This window comes from Meleagris gallopavo, chromosome 6 (assembly GCF_000146605.3).
Source record: "Meleagris gallopavo isolate NT-WF06-2002-E0010 breed Aviagen turkey brand Nicholas breeding stock chromosome 6, Turkey_5.1, whole genome shotgun sequence".
NCBI lineage: Eukaryota > Metazoa > Chordata > Aves > Galliformes > Phasianidae > Meleagris > Meleagris gallopavo.
The window spans coordinates 33451101-33475345 of NC_015016.2; positions in this window are offsets into that span (position 1 = coordinate 33451101).

The following is a 24245-nucleotide window of genomic DNA, read 5'->3' on the forward strand; positions in this document are numbered from 1 at the left end:
TGGGACAGCACAGTGAGATACTTCTCCCAGACACAGAAATAAATCTTGCAGGCGGCTTCCAGCCATGCACCGTCTGGCCAGTGAGGCAGGCAGCAGTTCTGGGGAGTGGAGCGGGCCTCAGCTCGGAGCAGATAGGGAGGGCTCTGTTAATTGTAAGTAGGAGTGGAGTGCGCAAGTCACTCTGCAGCTGCAGGGGATGTGCCAGCTTCATTAGAAAAACCACAATCAGCAGAAGGAGAATGGGTGATGCCTGAGTCTCTCTGAACAGTGAGAGCATGTGCAGGCTTCATGGAGAAATGTTTGCCTGTCTCCTTCTCTGTGGAAGGAAGCTGCCTTGTGCAGAAGTGTGAAATCTGGACAGCAGCACTTATGTGTGAAAGGTTATAGGCACAGCTGAGTTGGGCTCTAGTAGTCATCAGTGGGCATAGAAAAGCTCATGTCTGTGCATACGAGAGGTTGGCATTGTGCAGAACTGAGCATAAGCTATTGGTGTCAGGGAGTACTTGACAAAATCTTCTCAGTGTTTTCATCTACAAATACTTGTTTATAAGCAGGCTGCAACTTCATAATAAACTCCACTGGTGGTAGACGCACTGCCTTCAGCATCTGGGAGAAATTAGAATCACAGAATGGTTTGGGTTGGAAGGGACCTATGAGATCACCTAGTTCCTACCCCAGTCATGGGCAGGGGCACCTCCCTCTAGACCAGGTTGCTTGAAGCCCCATCCAGCCTGGCCTTGAATGCCTCCAAGGTGGGAGCATCCACAGCCTCTCTGGGCAACCTGTTCTAAGTTCAGTGCAACAGTTTTCAGAGCTTGTTTACACTGAACTGATTACAAACAAATAAACATGAAGTTTGATTAACCAAATTATTTGTGAGGTTAAGGTCTTAGAAAAAGTCCTGAAGATATTACCACAGAGTGACAATAGCAGCATTTCCCAAATCTGACAATTTAAGGGACAAATATCAAGTATATTGGGGTTTGATTCTGAAAGAATGAGGACAGAAATTCTAAGTTGTTCTAATGTACAGGAAGATGAATCCATGAAGCAGAGACAAGCAGAAGAGTCCAAGCTGGCAGTGGGGGAATTGCTGGCCTCCTAGTGCAGAACAGGTATGGATGTGTTGAGACAAGCTGAAAAAGTAATTCAGCTCCATGTGTTGCACAGCAGCTGATTGCTGCTGCCATTTGGCAGTTGCGCAGCCGACTGGAGGAAGGCTTTGAGCCCACTCACCAGCTGGTTTTTAAAAGGAAGAGGGCAAGGGAATCCCTTCTGTTGTTCAATACTAATATTCACCAGTAAAGATGAAGAGCGGTTCCTTCTTGACACACCACTTCAAAAAGTGCCTATCAGCAGCAAAAGGTACTGCAAGTTAATGCTCTGCCTACCTACGATTAGAAAAGTTGTGTGTAAGTGCAGTTGGATTAGATCTTATGCACCTCACACATCAGGATTTGTCCTGGATGATACTCATGCCTTCTTCTCTACCACTTCCAGCTCCGTGGCTCTGGGTTGGACTGTGAGACAGTTTTAGCACATTGTGAGCAGGGACCAGGAGCAATCCCCCAGCATGAGGGCAGCTCTATGCAGAGCTGGGCAGCCACTACTCAGGTCTCCTTCAACCCTCCCACTCAAGGCCACCAGCTGCACTATCGCTAAGCTGGCCCTGAGCCCTGGCAGCTGAGCCCCTGAGCTCCTGGGTGCTATGCAGGGCTTGTTTTATCTGCTCAACAGGGATCTGTCCTATCTGCCACAGACAGCTGGCCTCAGCCTCCATTCCCTCCTACTTGTGGTCTTTAGAGCTGCCCCTCTCTCATTTATGCTCTCACTGATTTATGTTCAAGGCAAATAGTGCATTCTTTGCTCCAAGGCCAGCTTTGCCCAGTCCTTTCCACCTCTGCAAGTAGGTGGTTCTTTCAAGCTCCAATACTATCCGAACAACAGTGCTTTAAGCTGAGTCTATGAGGCACATTAATGACTTAGATTGTTGCTAAATCTTTCAGGAATTTCTGTCTACCAATTAAGCATGTTCTGTTTTGCTGCAGGCCATAGGTTACTGGGCATGAATTTAAGCAGTTTGCAGAGTACAGCTGCTGTAACTGAAATGTGAAATATTGGTTGCCATGACTGTCAGTCTTACAGGTTTGTGGAATATCAAAATAAGAAACGAACTATTAAAATATGTGAACTTAAGCTCTGAATCACACTTGGCATTTCTGCTTTAGAGAACAGAACATATGAAACACAGGTTTCTAGTACTTACAGTTCATTCAGCCCTGGGGTTAAATAAGCCAATATGATCCTACCACTGGAAACTGGTACCAGAGGTATCGGACATCCACAGAATTCAAAGAGACAGATAGACAGAGCAAAGCTCCAGGGTGGTTATGCTCTTGTAGCAAGCTGTTTCCTTGTGGAAATGACACTATGCACATATCTACTATGGAAAATAATGTTTGAGAAAGCAGTGCTGTCATATTAAATAGCCAGTGGTTCCATGCCTTTTCTTCTTTTTACATTAGAAGAATGCAGATTATGGAGAAATAACACCTTATTTAAATATCAGGCAGCATGGAGCAGCTCTAGCAGCAAGAGATAATGCTCCTGGGTAGAAAGTGGGGGTTCATTGCCCCCTGATGGAGCTGGTGTGGATGCTTCAAGGCAGTGCCTGTAGGCTCAGGCGGTACTTCAGAGCAGTTCAGATACCATCAACTAACACACTGAACAGTCTAAGAAATTCTGATTGATGTTAATATCTTCTGTTGGCAGTGCTGTGCTTGGGAAAGGAAGTTGTGAGTAACTGGCCCCCAAAGGGAGGTTGCTATAAACTCTTGGGAACATATTTTATTCAGAATTTCATGTGGAGAACCAAAAGTACAGAAGAGAGAATCCTGTCACTTCCTCTTTCTTAAAAGCATTGTAACTAAGCAGAATCTGTAGAAAGAGAAGTCTAGGCAAGGTGAAATTTAGAGTCCCTATGCAATTTCAATGCTTTTGAAACTCCTACGCATTGTAAGTCGTATTTATTAATGGGAATCAGAAAGCTTGATAAAATGAGCAGTTTTAATTGACCACTTTTGGGAATAGCCTGGTGACTCCTGTTTGGCAGGGAAGGGGGTGATGTTGGCTTAGTCAGAGTCATAGCATGATCGAGGCTACTGCCTCTGGTGGATTGAGCTCTGGCTGATAAAACCCTTCTGCCACCATGGCCGTGCATGGAGCTTCATGGAAGAGTGATGTCTCAGTCTGTTCACTGAGAATAGATGTCTATTTGCAACTTCTTTCAGCAGCATTTTAAAAGAGGTGCTACTCTGGATAACCAGGCTACTGAATTTACTATGCCTTGTACAGATTTTAACCCATGGTGTCTGTGAATGCAATTTGAAATACTGATTCACCTGGAATTTCAGTGCTGTGCATTTTAAGGGATTAGATGAATGGGTTGTAGATGACACAGATTTTTATGTGTATAAAGATCAGGTATTTTGCACTTTAAAAATACTAACATGTATATAAAAACATGATTAGAAAGTACAGATAGTGTTTTCAACCTCAGCGGGCAATGAAGCTGGTGAAAGGTCTGGAGTACAATATTATGAAGAACCATGTGGATGTGGCACTGAGAGACATGGTTAGTGGGTATGGTGGGGATGTGCTGACAGTTGGATTAGATTATTTTAGTAGTCTTTTCTGACGTTTATGATTCTGTGATTCTATTATTCTGTGAAATCAAACTCCTATCTGTTAAAACAAATAGTGATCTGATTAATCTAGTTAATCCTGATAAATACTCAGATCTGTACAAGAAAAGGAAGGTTGAATCTATAATGAAGATATGTTTCACTCAGAACAATAAATTAATTCTAAACTTGAGTGCAACACAAAATCAAGTTTGGGCAGAGGCTTTAAATGGTTTTGGTCTTTCAGGTTATACCAGTGACAAAAAATATACTATTTAATTTAGGAGGCAAATACTACAGATTCTAATAATTCTGTAATTAAAAATGTTAAATGTGAATACATGATGCATGTTTATTTAACTAGCACGATAAGTTAGCCTTTCCTATCTTACAGGTAAGTAGTCTTTCTGATACATGGGGCAAACAACCTTATTTATTAAAGATCTTTATTTAAATTATGGGATAACATTTGCAATTATTCTAAGAGTTTTGGCCAGACACCTGTTTTTAAAGGGCCATTTGTCCTTCTTAAAGTGAGACGTGAGGGCACTTGTGCTGTTAGGAGATATTAAATGAATTAATGCAGAGAGTGATTCCAGCAGACAGAGAGCAGAGGTACTGCAGATGAAATCATTCCTCTGCAGAAAAACTAAGGAGTGTTGTGTGGTAGGCAATGCATTGTACTGGTACTTGTACAGCGTGAGTGCCACTCATGACTCATTCCAACAGTGTCTAAAGGTCTGGCATTGGATGTGGACATTGATGGATAGTTTCCCAGTGGGAAGACAGTCCTTAGCATCATAGGCAAAAAGTTTCAAATGATTGAACATGAACTTTAGGTATTTATATTACTGAAATCAAATATGTAAATATGCTTATACAAATTCTAAAATCAATTTTTTTATGGGTTTGACTTTAGTTATCTAAAGGTGAAGATAGAGTGCAAATTCTGCATTTGTTTCAAACACTCAGTGAGTCCTTGAGAATATAATGCAGTGTTATATTACACAGTGACCTCTGCCCAGTGAAAGCTGTTTCCTGTTGTCTTTCTGTCACTGTGATGACTCTTTATTTGCTGCCAAGATTGTGTTCAAATCTGTTGGAAAAACAATAACAGCAACTACAAAAAGCAAAACTGTAGGTGAGTCAATAATAAATTGGCTAACTTTCTCTTGAGATGTACCTTTTAGTGTCTATCTATTGATTTCTTCTTCTAGTTACAACGGAATAAAATAAAAGGAAAACAGCAATCTGCCTAATTTGGTGATTCTCACCTAACCAGCAAAGAAAAAAAGGAAATAGTTTTTCCTCTCCATCTTAAATCAGACGGTACCAGAAGGATATTAAAATTTAAGAATTACTCTTTATACCCATCTTGAAGCTCTTCATATTCATTTGGCCACATATTCATTTTATGACTGGTCAAAACAGAGGAAGAAATTTAAAACCTTCTGTTGTATGGTCCCATTGCTCTGCTTTGTTTTGCTGATTGTGCTTACTCCTGGTTGTTGTATTTCTGGTTCTGTATTTTTCCCCATTATGTTCTTGCCTAATTAAAAATGGAAGAAAAAAAAAAAACAACACAAAGAATCAGAAGTGAAACTCGAACAGGTAGAGATGTCTTACATGTCATTCCGGCTGCCAAGCGATTTCTTGGCTCATTGTCACATGGAAGACTGTGGGTGAGCAGTTGGACTTGGGTGGTGCAGTGTACTGCCCTGCAAAACAGTAAACAAGTCTAGAGATAAGGTTTTTTTTCTTCCTGAAGCCAATGAGTCATTGACGGGGCAATACTTGCCTGAGTGTACAACAAGAAGTTGTGTTTTCCCCAGCCTTCTGGGTGGAAGGTGCTTGCAGGCTGAGTGACCAGCTGGGATGGGCTGGTTGCCTTGAGAAAGGCATGTGGAATTTGAGAGTCCTTGCTGATCTTTCTCTCCTGTGAGTTCTCCCAGGTGAAATCTCCCTGCTTCTCCAGCAGCAGGTAGATGTGCATAGACTTTGTAAGGGAGCTACCTGCAGAATGTGTGAGGAGGAGGATGGGGAGAATCCAAGACTGCTGAGCTGCAGTTTTGTGTAGTTCCTTCTCAACATTGTGCTGAATATTGCTTTGCTAGTATATTCTTTTCTTTCTTTTCTTCTTCTTCTTTCTTTTTTTTTTTCCCTAAGCCTGATGGACTTCAAACAAGCAACTTTTCCACTGAGAAGATTGTTTTCCAGTATACTTGCATGAAGCTTCCTTCTGAGCTCTGGTAGGTTCACTTCACAGAAAGGTTGCTGATGTGCCATAAGTACTATCAAATGTATCCTAGAAGAGTGTCAGCATCCTATTTTTCCATCCTGTGTAATTTTTAAGCTTCTTTTCCTCTCTCTATGGCACAAAATGCTTTTGTGGCTTTCTCATATCCAGAAATCTCAGAATTTATTTTCTTTTTCTTTTCACTGATGCAGCTCTCAGCCTGGTGTAGGACTTCTGACTGAAGTGGAGACACTTCAGGTTTATTCCAACATAACTAACACCAAGGTCAGATCATGCTGCTCACTTGCTGTGCAATTGTTGTACTTCTATCCTACTTTTGTTTTCTTCTCCTTTGTTTTTATCAGTTATAAACAACAGTAGGTTGAAGTTATTTGAGGCAAAAATGATTTCCTCATTAGTACTTGTACAGTCTCTAAAATAACTATACCATCTTAGAGTCTCTGTGTAAATACAATTTGGTACCACAGGGAGGAAAAGTTTTCACTCAATTTCTGAACAAGCTTTTGGGAAGTCTTGCTTTAATCTTCTTTGCTCTAACCTAAGTAAGTGTATGTAATCAGGTTTACAATAGGGTCAGTTTTCTTTCTTGTACTTCTGTTCCTTCTTATTTTAATATCTTCCTGAGCTTTGTGAGAAGAATGACAGTTGCTCCTGGACAGGACAATTATTCACAAAATTTTCACATCCTTTTCTATCTTGTAGCTGTGTCCTTCGTGAATCACTTTTTAAGGAGCATTGAATGTTTCCCCAGCAGCCTCTGGTGTCCCAGCCAGTCCTTGTATGCAGGCAGCTGGCCCAACTACAGATCTACTCACTACACCTGCTTCATCTCATCCCACTGAGCATTTCTGAAGAGCCTTTCAGGGTCATGCATCCTCTATTGCTGCTCACTGTATATTCATAAGCCCAGAAAACATTCTTCATCTGCTGTTTACCCCTTCTCTTAGTGCATATCATGGCAAATCTTGGCAGAATCTAGCTCAGATTACCTGAAGTCATACAATGCAAACAATTGGAAGATGCAGAAGTGGAAATCAGATTTATTTTTTTGGAGGGGAAAGATTCTGTTGATTCAATGACCAAGCTATTTTTCAGCCACGTGAAGCTGTTGGGATGGAGAATCCGTAACGTTTTCCCACCAGTAAGGGATACTATACCTATTTGGTACATGGTCCTGGCAGCTTATGACATGTTTGTATCCCTTTGGATACAGAGTGCTGAGGGCTGATGCCCTGGACAGCTGAGAAGAAATCAAAGGAGGAAATACAGGTTGTTAGAGATATTCTCTTGATACAATCTCTGGAATGTCAAACAAGCCTTGTCCTTCAATTTGAAGAGTATTAAATGTATCTTCTTCTTTTGTCTGTGTCTGTGCCTCATAGTAAGTGTAAAAGTCTGTGCACAGATCCGCTCTGTAAATAATGGTCTGATACTGTGAATTGGAAAGTATTTGATCTCAAATGTCTATGGCAATGTGCATAATGAAAACAAATTTGGGAGAATTCCAGCTACATTTACTTCTCATAACTTGTACCACACAAATTTCACTTGTCAAGGTCTCCACCAGACATATATTCTGCACTGTCAAATTTCAGCTTTCACTTTGCTAGCAGAGTCCCAGACACAACACAATGAAACAAGCAGAACTTCAGAAGCTCTGATCAACCACAAAACCATCATCTTCCTAGTTATGCAGATATTTCTCAGGCATTGAGAATAATTATAAATGAAATTATTGCAAGTATTAACTAAGACCATTTGACCCTGAAATGCGCTTCATCTCTGGCTGCTCTAAGAACCAGTGATATTTCCTCCCTTGTAGTTTCAGATTACCATATTCCTCAAAACAGAGCTATAAAAACAAATTGTATCCAGAGTATCATTCAAGCTAGTAAAAATGTGTTTTAATTGAAAGGGCACTTTGATATCTCTGTACTGAAAGTATTGAAATTATTTATGAGTGTCTTGTAGAGCAGGGAAGGAGGAAATATTTCCAAGAAGATCAGATTGTTCTTCCAATAATAAAGTATTGTCAAAACTGTTGTTCAACATTTAGAATTTAAAAGCTGGCAGCAGCATGCTACATGCCATATAGACAGTAATGAAAATAATCAGTCACGCTCTTTAATGGAGTACAATCACTTTGTGCTATGTAGCTGGCCCCCTGACAGAGTAACTGGCATGGAGAGGATTGCTTAGTTTCAAATGTGTGCATGCCGTAGAGACAATCTAGTAATGTTACTGCTTCATTCTTGTCCTAGTTTCAGCTGGGACGGAACTGATTTCTTCAGAATGTTTGGTGTGATGCTGTTTTGGTTCTAGGAGAAGGCTGATAACACACTGATGTTTATATTTTCTGCTAAGCAGTGTTGTAGAGAGCCAAGGCCACAGTGAAGGGCTCAAGGAGCTGAGAGGGAGCAGAAGTTAGGACAGTTGACTTAAACTGGCCAAAGGGATATTTCATACCATATGACATCATGCAGAAGGAGTTTTGAAGGGACTGGGAATTCTGCTGCTCAGGGTCCAGCTGGGCATCAATTGGCAAGTGATGAGCAATTGCTTGTGCACCACGTTATATACATTTATATATATATATAGTCATAACTATTTTCTTTTCCTTTTCTCTGTCTTAATAAATAGTTTTATCTCAACCCATGAGTTCTACTTTGTTTTTTCCCCCATCCCACTGGGAAGGAGAGGAGTGAGCAAACAGCTGTGTGGTGCTCAGCTACCTGTTGTGTTAAATCACACCTCTCCTTGCTGCTGTTATCAAAGGGAAGGAAGATGGATGAAGGAAATGAGTTCTCTAACCAGGTTTATTTGGAGATCTTTCCAGTTTTGTGAGCTACAGGAGATTTTTCCTAATGTAAAAGAAGTGATCCCAAAGAATGATAAGCAGAGGTTATCATGATAGAAAGGATGGGCAGATTTTACCTTAGAATTTCCATTCCTATTTTCATTATGGAAAATAACGGAGTTCATCTCTGGTTACTGTTACAGGCATATTTCTAAGAAGCTGAGATTAACATCTGTCCATAATGAAGACAGTTTGGATAAGATCTCTTCAGAAATGATTAGGGGAAAATACAGAATTCGCTTTCACTGAGAAGTAACATCTTGAACTCAAATATGTTATGTATGATGTAACCATAATCATTTGTAATCATTGATGTTCTTTTTGAATTATCTGTTTTGTTTTGGATTGCTTGCTGATCCTAAATCATAACTGTGCTCCAGAAGGAAGAGAGATTCAGAACTTTATCCTTCTCAGATTTTTTTGCAGTGACTTTCAGTCTAAGAGTACTCAGGAGTGGAGCTTAATGCATCTCATAAATACAGTCTCACTTTCAAGTCCAGACTGTAAGCCCAAGTGAAATGCTCTTTTTTTCCTTGAATATCAAAGGTAATCCTATATCTAGGAATACAGCTACTTGCTTCCCTTTGAAGCAAATGTCATAATAATTATTTATTCTAAAGAAGCAGCAAACAGCTAGGCTAGCTAAAACTTCTGACATCTCAAACAAAATCCAGTGGAGAATTAACTCTCTGAACCTAGGGTTAAGTGTACAACCTTAAGAGTGTGCATTCCTATGAGGTGAAAAGAAAAGCTTGACTTTTGGATTTAGAGACTTAGGACATGGGAAGGGAATGATGATCAAAATTTAATTCAAGGCCCTGAGTAGAAGTGACCAAAAGAACAGTTATCTCCTAAAATATCTTTTGTATTTATAAGGAACAAGCATTGATATATGAGGAAAGAAAGGAAAGCAATTTACTCAGAGAAAAGAGCTTAGTTATTTCTTTTAGCTATGTTGGCTGGCCAACATAATGACAAAAGTCTTTATTGTTAGCTTAAATGCAAAACACTACAGAACACCAATTAAATTGAATGGGATTTTCAGACATAACTTTCGGAATTTCCACAGAGTGAAAATGTCATTTGTTATTCTACAATGACCTGTACATAATTTCTGTAGAGAAAACCATCTCTCAGCAGGTTCATACTCTGAAGGGAGTCAGAGCTAAGTTGCCTAAGACACTGGTTATCTATTTTTGAGGTTGGATTAGTTATACATAAAATAGGCAGGTAATGGGTAATATAATGGTAATGGGTAAATGATACTGTGGTACCTGGATCTCTAGAAGTCAGAAAGCAAGGCACAAATCTAAGATCTGCTAAGGCTGGGGCAAAAGAGAAGTTACGTATAAAGGACAGAGAAATTTCATGGTGAATGGTATCCAGGAAGTGAGATAGGAAATGGAGGTTATGTCCTTGCCCAGGAATATGAGAACACCACCATTTTCTGGCAGCAAAAGAACCAGAGTATACAGCAGAAACTGGACGAGCTTCAAGAGTTTGAATGAATAGCAGGAGGCCGAATAGGAGAAGACTGCAGGGTATGCAGGATGTACAGAAATCTTTCTGAGGAATAGCAGATAGAGAGAAATTCTAAGGGTTATTGGTGTGAGTCAAAGCTGCAGGTAGAGAGTTAAGGTAATTCTGATAATGGGTGGGGGTAGGGATGGTTGGAAAATACAGAAGAAAAGTTGTCATATACTGTGACAGTAGTAGAGAAGATCCTAGATGTCAAAAGAATCAAGAAAAAAAACCAAAAATACTGGAAAATTAAAGGTGCAAGTTATGGAGACTGGAGGGAGAGAGAGCATGGGTGCTGGAAAACATAGGAGGTTTTTAAAAATAAGTGAAGGAGTGGGAAAGGCAGATAAGGACAGTAGGAGGAAGGATAAGGAGCAATTCTACAATGATCTGGAAGTGGGAATCTACTGAAAAAATATGAAAAAATATTATTAAATACAATAAAGAAATTGCATATTTTATCAGACACCCTCCAGACTTTTTGTAAGGCAAGAGTAAATAGCATTTGAATTCTCTGCATAATCTATCTTGGAGAAATAGTCAATATCTTAACTGTTTAAACAACATTCCCAACCTATTAAGTCAAATCCCAGATTGTAGATTTTGTAATACAGTACTTTGTTAGTTATAATATCTGTGGAGATAGGTTCTGCTCCAGTAAAATGCACTGCTGCTCTTTTTGGCCTGTGGTGAATATTAAAGTTATGCTACAATTTATTACTATATTTTAAAATCATGTAATAAAAGGAGAAGAAAATGAACAAAACCTCTTGACTGATGGCTCTCATAGGGGAGGAAATGGCTCCTAAGTCCAGCATTATGAGTTATTTCAGCTCAATGGAGAAGAAAAAAAGTATAGAGAAAGAGCACTAAAACTAAAAATTGAAGAACAGGCATCTTTGTTAGGCATAACCTAACTGGAGTATATAGGCTTGATGCATAGGGGGTTGTGTTGGATTCTCTAGCCCGTCATGCCTTTTGTCAGGCTAGAAACACCTACTTTATTGTTCTCCCACCTGACGTGTTCTACCAATATATTTAGAGAAAAGCTACATGGAAGATAAGAAGGCAGTAAAGAGAAACAGGATACAAGACAAAAGAAGAAGAGGATGAAAAACTAATTGATGATAGCACTTACTTGCTAAAAATTACAGTTCATTTACAGGTTTGAAATAACTTCTCAAATAAACTGTAGAAATCTTTCATGATTCCCACTACAAGTGGGAAAGCTATACAGAATATTTCATTCTGTAATAAATTACTGAGCTATAATTTGTCAGAGACATCCTTCAGCATCAGGATGTTTAGTGATGTTGCCACCTCACAACTATTTTGCATGTCTAAATATATTTGAGGCTTTTACTTAGGGGGAAGATTCACCCTGACTTTGCCAGTGGTGTAGAGTCATTTCTTGCTTGCAGAAGTGTTCTCTAGCTCAACAAAAATAAAAGGAATACCATGGTTTCTATCTCAGTCTTATTCAAATCCAAGCTTGCTGGTGACACAGTAATTGTCTGGAATTACAGACAAAAAAAATAACTTCACCACACTACGAGATATTACACATAGGGTAGATTTGAATAGCTCAATACTTGATCTTTTCCAGTGGCATCTCCAGCCATATTTTTGTTGGCTTGCCTACATATTGATTACACGTATTGGAAATTAAAGCACTGTTAACATATTTTCTTTAACTGAATATATTTGTTCTTGGCATCTGCCTGAATACTGGCTGGGACTGTTTCCTGGTTGGCTTCAGAGCACAAATTGCCTGGGAAGGCATGGGATAGACTTCTCATGACTGTTTTGTCCTCAAAAGGCCTCACAAAGAAAGAATTTACACTCAGTGTCCACCCCTCCTAACATTGCCTCTCTGCCTTTACCAACACAGTAATAGAAGTTCAGAAGTTCACTAGCAAAATCCTGGTTCTTATTGCTCACTGAAGAATCTTTTATACGTACATTCCACATCATCAAGGTACATAATGGAAAATGTTTGCATGTTTTAAATAAAATTTCAGCTAATCCTAATTTAATTTAAAAAAATATGATGGTGATATCTGCAGCATTCTGCATCATATTCTTGTAGGATTTCTCAGGCTTCTCCAAGTCATCATTGTTTGAAACAGGTTGCTGGTATTTTTCTTTGAAATACAGCCGTCTGCAGTAATGGTATTAGCTGACTGTGGTAGCTAAGATTCTGAGCTTCTTGGCACTATAATCCCAAAAATGTGCATCTTGAAATTTCTATGATGTGGTAATCAAATAGAAAAGACCTTGGTAGGCTATTTTTAAAAAGGCTTGGGTCATACTACTGCAATTTAGGCTTCAGCTTGTGAAGCTGATTGTGAGAGTAATAACCTGCCGGAGGAAGAGAAAGGTCTGCTATGTGTCTTTCTAGAGGTCATATTAGATTTCTCTAACAGGAAAATGCAAACTGTGAGCTGGTTCCCCTCATGTAGACACTGCCTCTTCCTGTTGCCTTCTGCGAAGGCTTGCTATTTCTCCTCTGGTAGATAATAATCCTTTTCTTGGACATTGGTGTTATCTCCAAGCCTGGATTCCTTATCTATGCCCATGCTGTGTGGCTCTTTTTATACACTGTATTCCTATTTCTCTCTGCACAGGGACAGTGCATGGTGCCAGGTTCCCAAACAGATGTGATACGTGGAACAAGCCAGTCTAACCTCTCTGTGCAGCTATGGGAGCTGAACCATGCTCTGAGTCAGCAGTCCTGGCCCAGCTGTCCTTGTGGTGATATGACTGTGACCATGCCTGAGATGCAAAGCCAGAGCTCCTGCAGGCAGTGTGCCCATGCTGGCAAGGGTGACAGGGGTCTGCTTTTTCAAGAGCACTGATAGAGTGCTGTCATCCTTTAATGGAAGCTATTTATCCTAAAAATGGAGTGAGGAGAAGGGAGGAAGAGCACAGTACTTAAGTAGAAAGAAAGAGGCTGGTATTTTTGCCTCCCTTCATCTCATGATTTTCTGTCTCAAAGTGCAATGCTCTGCGGCCCTCCTGCTGCTGCAGTCCTCCTGAGACAGCTTGCCATCTCCCTGCTGGTTGCTTCTGCGGCAGTGGCTTTTCCACACATCACCAGCAGCGCACAGCTGGGAAGTAGCCTCTAGGGAAGCCAGGAGGCCTCCAGGGCATTCATTGGCAGTGATCATCCCTGAGAGCGCTGTCAGCCTCCTGCTGACATTGTCCTCAGCCTCATACAGATGCTGCAGAATAGCTGGGGAGGAAAATTCCAACAGGAGCTTGCAGTGCTGTTGCTCTTTAGCCCAGCTAGGCAGCCCTGCCCAGTGTGCCTAAGTAAGTCACTACTAGGATCTTCATATTTTCCCCGATATAGTAAAAATCTTGATTATAAATAGTAGCAGTAATATTGCTGGTCTATTGGTGTGACTGCAGTGTTCAAACCAACTCGTGTTCATCCACTAGGAAAAGACATTAATCTACAAGGATGGCATTGAATGCTTGTAAGCTCTCTCTGTGCCACAGCCTCCACAAAAATGCCTTGTTTCTCCTTCTGCCCTGTGCTCAGGGCTGGGGGAAGGAGAGAATGGTACCTGAAGTTTCTTCCCTGGACATGAAGAAGGAGTGGAGAATCCGTGGAAGGGAAGGAGGAACAGAGACAGACAGTGAGCAAGAAAGGATGCTGAAGGATGATAAAGCTGATAGTTGCCTTATGTGTTACAGATGTTAAAGCAAGGAGAGTCTGATATGGGCTCTAGGAGAAAGACCTACATGTATGGAACAATCACCATAAGAAAGAGTTTGAGTCCAAGGAGAAAGACTTACATGTATGGTTGGAGCAGTCACCATAAGAGAGAGTTCAAGTCCAAGACAAAATGTACCAGTGTGAATTGTAGGGCACAGTAATTAACATCAGGCCAAAAGGCCCAGAAAATGGGACTGAGGAGATAGGGGATTGAGTAGCACAAATTAATTAACACTGAAATGGTAGGCATGCAGGGACCTCCAGTTCAGAGGATGGGAGATCCAGACCTTGCCATTTGGAGTTTAGGGAAAATGCAAACTTTTTGTAGACCAAACAGAAGTCTGTGCAAGTCATATGCAATTTATGGGAGTTGGGGGATGTTTGTTACTGTTGCAAAATGTTGCTTGTTTTGAAATTCTAATGGCATTTTGCGTCACTGGGCCAAATTTACTTTCAGTTGCAGTTGTATACTCTCACAAATTCATCAGAGCTGCTAAGACAAGAGAGCAAAATGTAAGAAACTGATGTTTTAATTTTTGAAGTCATGTTGAATTGCAGTCATTGACAGCATGCTAAAAATGTCTACGCTGCAGTCATTGAAACAGTGTTTTTGGTTACAGTTACAGAAAACTTGTGAAAAATCCTAATATCTGGCTGTGAAATTGCTTACACCCATTTCACACTGATGTAGAGCTGATGATGCCAGGAAAATTACTGCAGAATTATACTGATGAAGGGGAACTGTTCTGTAGAGAATTTTCTCATTCAACATCAACTGGGAAGAGAATTTAGACTCTGTTTAAAAACCTTAATAATCAGATAGATATTCGAATACCTACCACATAAATGCAAATGGAAAGAAGAGACATTTACAGTTGGAAAGAGGAGCATCCATGCTTCTGTCATCAAAACCAGCTATACTCACTGTCTCTAGGACCTGGTGCAACACATCTCTCAAACTCTGTTGCAGAAGCAGGAAGCAGCAGTGGTGCTGAGCTGGGAAATGGCAGCAGCACTCCTAGGCCTGCTGGTGCTTCTCTCTGGAGCATAAGCAGAGAGGATCTGGCTGGGACCTGTCTCCTAGGGCAGCATATGGTTTGCTAAACCTTTTTGCAACTATAGAATGGCAAACATCCAGGCAGCTTTCATTCCTTGCCAGAATTTTAAAGAAATGTTAACAATGTTTACACTTTTCAGTTTTGACAGCCTCTAAAAATTACCTATTTAAATCTTCTCTCCCTCTCTGACAACACAAGATCCTTCCAGTGCAGCAACACTTACACCATTCTTCTCACAGGACTCAGGATAGAGGAGTCCTGCCCACAGGGTCACTGCCCCACTGCCCATCAGTACGGCCTTGGTCCATCCTGCAGCCCCTTGAGCTCAGCCTGTGAGAATTTCTATCTACCTTCAATGGAGAAATGGTAACGCTTCCATGCTCAACAAAGTCAGTGCACCAAATCTATTTGGAGGAGACTGGGAGTTTGGTTGCTAAAGTAGTTTATGTGTTGTTTAGCCTTTCATTTTTTTAAAATGAGGTGATTTAGGAGATTCATCAATTGTATCAATAAGCAAGAGCAGCCTGCTCACTGTAAAGTGTTGAGTCTTGATAGTCAACTCTATCTAAAGATGAGAAATGGTTCTTCATGAATAGATTGGGTGATTTCCTCTCGTTCCATTTTTACACAACTCTGCTGTCAGAACGATGAACGCTAGATTCATACAGTGTGGGACAGACTAATGAATGCCATGGGAAGTACCGCCCTCATAAAGTCCAAAAAAGGAAAATAATGAGATTTCTAGGACATGCTCTTAGTGGAATATGTTGGCACACCAGGAGTTGTTTAAATGAAATGTAAAACCGATATTTTTTTGCGAGGTGAAGGACACACTACAACAGACATCTGGCAAATATCGACCTACAATTGTATTTAGTGTGGAATGGAAAGTATGGGCTGTGACAAGAGCAGTCAATAGTTTTTTAGACCATCGATCTTACAGTGGCTATTGATTGTTTTTTAGGCTATAGCACAATCTATTTTTTCATTTAGCTTAGCTTAAACTAATTGAATTGTAAGTTGTGAGCCTGTACATGTGAAAAGGACTCAATACGCACTGGTAATATATAATAAAATGAATCCTCATTTTTAAGTGCTTGTTTCTCCCTTATCATTCAGTGGCACCACTCAAATATGACTTTGGTAGAACAAAAAGTGGAAGTTTAGTTCAGGGAAGTCTAGGTATTACCATTCACCCTCTGCTGCCTGACTTGAACTTTTCCCCTTACAAAATTTGACTTCTATGAAAATACCCAACTCTTGGAATGAACGCACAGGGATCTAGTTGATTTCTTTAGCACATCCTCTTTCTGCTCACTGTCATCCCACCTGATTTGTTTGCCTTTTTTTTTTTTCCCAGAGAAAATCTGCTGTTGCCTTCTACTTGGGGACTTTATATAAGGTTCAGTAAGTACTGTTGAGTGTACTAGATTTTAGAAACTGTAGAATAAGCTGAAGGTATTTTCTGTCCAGTTAGAAGAAGCTGTACATGTACAAGAAATGTCCATTAACAACAAGCCAGGTCATGCCTCGAGGTGCTAGTTCTTGTGATTGCTATTTATATTTCAGGGCAGACTGGAGTCTTTCTTTTGATCAAGACATAGTATGTCCACTACAAGAAACAGCCAGCTAATACTTTAACCATTCTGCAATAAGTTAATCCAGGGTTTGGATTTGGTCCCTCCTTTTAGAGCTAGAAGCAGAACTGAGGCGTTTATTGTACAGTATCAATGCTCATCTATGATACCTTTGGAGTAAACACAGTGTCAAATATATGCATTGATATTTATGTTACCTAGACAAATTGAGAATGCATCATTATGCTGTACTTCTCTTTCCTAGATTCAAGAAAGTGAGCCACAAATCTTAATGCTGTATACATACCAATTGTGCATCACTAGCACTGGGGAATGAAGCAATTTTTTTTCAAGTTGTCGTATATATCTTGATGCACTGCCTTTGTGCCATTTAATTCAATACAATTCAAATAATTCTGGGAACAGATTTTTATCAAAGTTAAAAACATTAATCATTTAAAAATCTAAAATAAGAAAAAAGGGTATAAGACAAGTGTAACAAAAAAGGAAGTGCTCCTTATAATTTTAAATTGAAATCTCTTGTACCATGATACAACTTAACCAATCCAAAAAATGTTTACAGAATACTGAGTATTCTGAGATTTCACCTTTGATGTTGCTTTCAGATAAATTTAACATACTTGCAAGAATAATTTACTGTCCTTCTTTGGAGATTGAGCTGCATAACTTTTTAGTTACTAAGAAAATAAGAATTCACTACATTGTATGTTTTGGTGGGACTAGGTGGAACATCTGTTTATAATTAAAGATATTTCCTTTCTTCGGGAAGTGAAAAAACAGCACAGCAATTTCTTATCTTTGTGCTACTTTGAGGTGAATTTGACCTACAGTGTGAAATGTGAAGCTGAATCACATCTTCGCAAAAGGACCCAGAGTCACTCGGGTCAGGGTGAATCAGCTTTTTCTTGAACCTCATTCCATATGAAGGACTGAGGCTTGTCCCTTCCTTCCTGTGGTCATCTGGGCTCAGTGATGGCATGTGGTTTGATTGAGTCTGGGCCCATCTTCAGTGGTTGCTCTCAATAGTGGTGCATCTTCAGCAAAGTGCTGAACTTTTCTGACTGTTTTATTGACATCAGAACAGCAAATAAAACAGGAATAAAAGAGGACTTCATACAGGCATACAGGCAGCATTTTAGCATTTTAGTTTTCAAAGCAGACAAAAAGTATTTTAACTCTTTAGCTGCTGCTTTATTTTTGCCTTGATTTTAAGAAAAAGGTTTATGTGTGTATTAATAGAATCTAAAAGGCTGTTAATTGTTTGAAATAAAAACTGAAGCAGCTTTTTTTTTCTGCAGTGTGGTCTATTTTAGCCTTATAAGTTTACTTAGGATGGGAGCTCCTCCATTAGACAAAGGTTATTATCATTCTCTGAATTTCTCTGACAAAAGAAATTGGCCTTGTAAACATTTAAATGTTTAAATGTCTTCTGGCCAGTAGCTGCTCATCACACAAGACAGTATTTCAGGACATCTTTATTTTCTCTGAGAAACTGCGAAACTACAGTAGAATGCCAGTTATTGCTGGATGAGCATGCAGAGCAATATTGTTCTGTTGCCTGGTAACCGGTGAGAGGGAGGCACTTTAGAAACACGATAGAAAGAGAAAGAGAGCCTTGCTGCACACACTTGAGCAGAGGACTTAGCAAACCAATGCTTCTTCCGGGTGGGTTTGAAGAGGAGTCTGGATTAAGGTTCTCAGAGTTTCCATCAAAGAAGAAAAAAAAAAAATAACAACCCAAAAAAGGTTATTTTCTTGTGTTAGTATTTCATGAGTAAGCTCATTTTCAAGCTGTGTTTAAAATTAGCACCCTTTGGCAGCAGGAATGTTCCTTTTTCTTACTGCATGTTCTCGAATACTTTCAGAAGGTGTGTTCCTCTCAGAATAGTGTGCTAGCAGGGCTGTAGCAAAACAAACAGAAATGTTCTGAACTGATGTTCTCAACAAGTCCTGGTGGTCACAAATGTCTTATCAAAGCCAGAATGCTCCATCAGTTCTTGGATTACCAAAGTGCTATGCACCATAATAAAAACAATTAAACAGTAGATTAGCCGAGTCAAACAAGCATGAAAGAAAATGAAAGATCTTTTAGCTCGATTTCACTGTGGCCATAGCTTCCTGTTTTACACAACAGAAAGTCCGCAGCAGATTAAGGCAGATTAGATGAGTTTTCAGGAGGCAGAGTAACCTTTGGCCAGGCTCAGACAGGCCGCTCACGAGGGTTTCAGCGGCTTGGTTAACGAACTTTTCTGTGACGCCTCGCTGACTTCCTGCTCCTGACCACGGCGGGCTCTCGGTGAGCACAGCAGCAGGAAGCTCTGACCTCCTGGAGGCAGCTCACTGCTGCCAGAGTCACGGCCCTGCTGTAGGAGTTACAAGGTTCGTAGAGCCTGAGTGTATTCCGAGACAGTCTTTGAATCTCCAGGCGTTGTCGACTGATTGAACTCAGAATCTTTGCTGGGTTTACCTGTGGGGAAATGTGTTACTTCATGGAACATGTTGGTCATTTCACTGATGGTTGTATATTGGAATAGCTAGTCAGAGATGTTCTCCCTTGCAGTTATTTGCTGTGACATTCCATTGTTGGCAGGGAGTTGACGTGTGGCATGAGGAATGCATGAAGGGGACAGCAGCCCCGAGTAGCACGTTTACTTTCTGCTTTTCCAGAAGGACTTGAGTATCATAAAAATATATGTAAATAAACTCTGGAAAATTCTTAATTAGGATCTTGCTAATTAATATTTCATAATATTATGTATAGGAATGTATATAATAGATGAAGCATAAATATCAGGACAAAAAAAAGAGTTTTGCTCCAAAGCCTTGGAATTGTTTGTTCAAGTCATTAATAGAAGAGATTTGACGGAAGTTTGAAGGAAGTTGAAAGTGCAGCTCAGACCAAGCTGGTGCTGTTGTTGTGACGCCACAATTATCATCATGTCACTTGTTAACCAGTGTGCTTCTCTGAGCTCTCAAAGCCTTACACCCAGTGAGTCACAGGGTTAGCAAGGGCCAGATGTATCTGGACTTTCCTCTCAGCTCTCTTCTTTTCCTTCTGTGCTGGGTACTTCAAACAAAGAACAGTAAGTGACCACAAAACCTCATTTTTGTGTGTGTGTGTGTGAATTTCTGTTCATGAAGTTACAGGGGAAAAATAAATAAATAACGATGGCAGACAGCCATACAATTTCTCAAGAGGAAGAATTAAAATGAACTCTGAGCTATGTCTCACATTAAATAATGGATTTACTGAATTAAAAGGGCAAAGAACCAGCAGCATTCAGCTGCTACACTGCAAAAGTAGCTTACAATAAGCCCGGCAACGTAGCACTGAGCTATCTCAGTGTTCTTTTTCTATCAAAAGCGCTTGCAAGTTTTGGGTCTGGTCATTTACCTTTGTTTAAAAAATGCTCCCCCAGGAAGATGCAGGAGCAGCTAGCATCTGCAAAGCTGTCACTGAGAACAAGTAGAGGTGTAATGCTCATCTGATGCACAAGGTTGTGAGAGACAGCTATGCTCAGTGGGGCAGGTTTGAGGTTCACCCAGGCCACATAGTACATCCTCATCCTTTCCATCTGAACACCTCACAGCACTACAGAAATTCACAGAGGCAATTAGAAATACCTTATAAATACTGGAAATAATCTTCTACCTTTTCAGCGGGGTTAGATAAATCAGGTACAGTAATTGTTAATCAGGTATGAACCTGAATATTTCTAATCATTTGGAAAGCAATTAGGATATAAAGCATTTGTGCAGTAATAATAACAATTGTGTGTGATCTCATGAAGGGTTCAGTCATTCAAAGTGCTGAATTGTCAGCAACCACTGAGCAAAATATTTCAGAACGGGTTTAGCTTTACACAAATAAGTAGCCCAATTGACCTCACTAAGGCCACTCATCTACTTAAATGTCAACATGTATCTAAGTGCTTTCCTGGATGAGAGCCAGAACATTTTGTGTTTTGTAAGATAAGGCCTCAAAGTGCAAAGGAGATCTGTTACAAATGTCTGTAGACTGCAAGAGTCCTGGCAAGATATAGGGAAATAAGAAAAGGATAGTATCAAATTGTAAGATACTTGTTCATTTGTTTAAGGAGTGTAGTTTGTCATTAATTATTGGAATTATTGTAGAGAATACTATTACTACATACAGACAGCAATACTAGGGAATGGAAAAGAAACATCATTAGGTATTTGAAACATGGAATAGGCCTGGAAAGCGAGGGGGCTGAAATGATGATTATCTTGTTAGCAACTCAAAAATCTTTTTTGCACTCATTTTGCACTCATTTTGCAGTGGAGGACAATTTTGTGCATTACTGCTTCTAGAGTGCCAGCAAAGGAGTGAACACAAAAAAGGGGTATAGTTTCAAACTCATCTTGCTAGAAGGATGCAGTATTCTCTTTCTTTACTGATCCTTAGCAGCCATGACCTCTGTATGGTTCCATGTCTGTGGATTGCAGCCTGTGAAGGCTCAGTGTAGCTGCTCGCACTTGACTACATAAAAAAGGAAAAAAATCTGAATACAAGCCATCCTCTGAATATACTGACCTAAGTGAATACAATGTGAGCCCATATGCACAGAGAGTCCTTGAGCTGAATTTCTCAGCTATTGTCTTTATACAAGAAAAAAAATGTATCTTTATGTAAATCTTTTTAGTCGACAGCACTATAAAGAATACGCTGAGAGGCCTAGGTAGCAGCACAAAATACAGATGTTCAGATAATTTATGTGAGCTTTAATTAAGTCATAAATTGCAAGATGTAAAATATGTAATGCCAAGCTTCTGCCCAGTACTTCTGGCTTCTCTGGGAATAACTGACCTCCCCTTTGTACTGTACCAACTTTCTGCCATCGTAACAACTGAGGAACCCGTAGGTCAACTTATCTAACACTGCTCCTTTAGGCCAAGGTAAATCACAAAGGAGACTATAGCTAATTGTAGTTTGCGTGTGAAAGAAAAGCGTCTCTATATATAGAATAGTTTGTTTTAATTACTTTGGTGGATTTCTAATGTTCAAACGATCATATTAAATTGTATTAAACCAAGATGGAATCTTTGTTTTGCCTGGCAGGGATTTTAGAGAAATCTGTGCCAGTGAACCAAAAGGTCTGTTCTTTATCTACAAGGAGAAGAGAAAATTACTATGCAGTTTGTATATCCTAGGTTACTCCTGATTAAATTAAATATATATATATATATATATCAGTTTCAGGAAAATTAGTTTATATATAATGAAACAATCTTAGTGCCTTAGGGTAAAGATTTTTTTTTGCTGAATTTTTTTGGTTCCCATTGGATTTGTAAGTCATTTAGCATACCACAATTTTAAATCAATTCCAAAAACAGAAATTCAAATAAAATATCAATTTATGGAACCTACTGTTTTTCTGGCCTATTTTTCTCTTTTTCTTGGGCAATTCATGTTTAGATTTACAACCAGTACTTGTGAGGTGCTTCCCGTGGCCAATTGCTGGGGAACAGTGCTTTATACAGTCTTCTTCAGCTTTACTTGATCTTTTCATATAGTTTGTCTTGCTACAAACATCTATTTTGTTTGCTTGATGTAATTTCATCTATTGTTTCCAGAGCACAGCTTTGAATTTTATTGGGAAAAATCACAAAGGATACTCACCACAGAATGTGAAAACAAAGAAAATAGCCTTGACCATGTGTGTATGAGCATAATCATCATCCAGAGACCATGCTGATAAACAATGTGAAACAAAGTATTATTAAGAATTCAACAAGTTAGATAGGAAAAAAATAGAAGCCAAAGAAACTGCTTTTTCCCTCTGAACAGTATTTAAACATTTTAAGTGGTACCTTCTCAGTCAGAAATAATGAATGAAAACAGCAAAATCAAAGTTCTGGGATAACTGGTCAGACAAAGAGCTGAACTTTGTTGTAAGGATCTGGGATAAACACATTTGCATTTCCAAATACCCAGAGAGCCTTTGTAAAGATTCATAAGATACGAAACATATGAATTTAAGTAAATCAGTCACTGAATTTCATTGCCTGTCTTATGTTAAAATGCTGCTCTTCATGAAGATTAATCAAGATAATCTTCCTTTCGTTGGCACTGCCACCTTTTGCACCTGTACAGGATCATTTATGTAAAATGGCTGGTATTATTATTACAATGCATTTTTCTTGAGACTTCAAATAAACCTAAAATGTATGAAGTACCTTAACATAATTAAAACGAACAAAAATGCAGGGATGCAAACTGTTAGAAGTCAATGAGGTCCATTGCTGCAAACTGGCAGATCCTTTGGGTATACACAGGGCTTCACTGCTCCTTGTCCTGAATTCCTTCAATGTGAATTCCTGAATTCCTCCACATGTGGACCAGCAGGTATTTTTCTCTATGGAGGAGAAAGATGATCAAGCGATTAGAAAGAGGGACAGGAATTTTGGAGGATCCATTTTTAACTGTTGCACATTTCCAAAATTATCCAGAGAATGACTATGGGGTCTTTTTCAAGCAGACGAAAGATCATCATGTTTGCTTTCCAAGCTGGATGGCAAGGTGCCAGCTCTGAAGTGAAAGGTGGCATGGATTTGTACAATGGCAATGGCAGTGAGCCTTTATCTTGAACCTTCCATTTTTTTTTTTGTAATGCACATATAAATAACATTAATTCAGAAACAATTAAATCAATAATCATATTCTTCATAGAAACAGACATTTCTGTTCTGTTTCTTGATTGGGAAGAATTTCAGAACTTAGGGAAAAAAAATGGGATTATTTTTAAGTGCAGCAAGAACTTGACATCCTCTTTCCCCAAAAAGTGGCTTTATTAAGTACTGAAATGATGACACAAAGAAGTCCAGAAGCATGCATTTAGACCTCAGCTTCTTCTGGCAGGCCATATGCATACAGAAACATAACAGTTGTTTGAAAGAGAAAAATCCCTTGTTCAGCCTGCGTCTGTTACTTCATCATCATATCTGAAGACTAAAGCTCTTGCATTAACAATCTTTTCTTGAGGACTCTCTAGTTTTCTGCTTCTGCTGTACAGTCAAAACCCTTGACAGCTAACCAAATTCTTTGAATTTCATTGTAATAGTCTCAAGACATTCTTTACTATATATTTCTTCTATTTTATAAGCTTTTTCTCTAACCACTTCTGTCTTTTCTTCATTTTTTTTTTCTTTCCCCAATTTAAATGGCTAGCAGTTCTTGTTGTCTTTATCCTACCATGGCTTTCCATTTATCAGTTCCTTGGTGTTGTCTTCCTCTCCAACTTTGACTCCATTCTTTTTCTATTTCCCCATCCCTCAGCCACATAATGCTATGAAGTGTGATTACAGTAATCCTGAAATTTGTTATAAATGAATATTAATAGTTTTTATTGCCATGTCCTTTTGATCCTTTCTGCTGTTTTCCCTTTTCATTAATCATTTTAATACATTCATTCTTCCTTCTGTCCTTGGGCAGTTACCAAGACTGATCATACCTTTTGGTTGTAGTTTTTTTTATCTTACATAGTGGGACAAGAAGCACTTTGTATAGTGAGTTGAAGGGAAGAGAA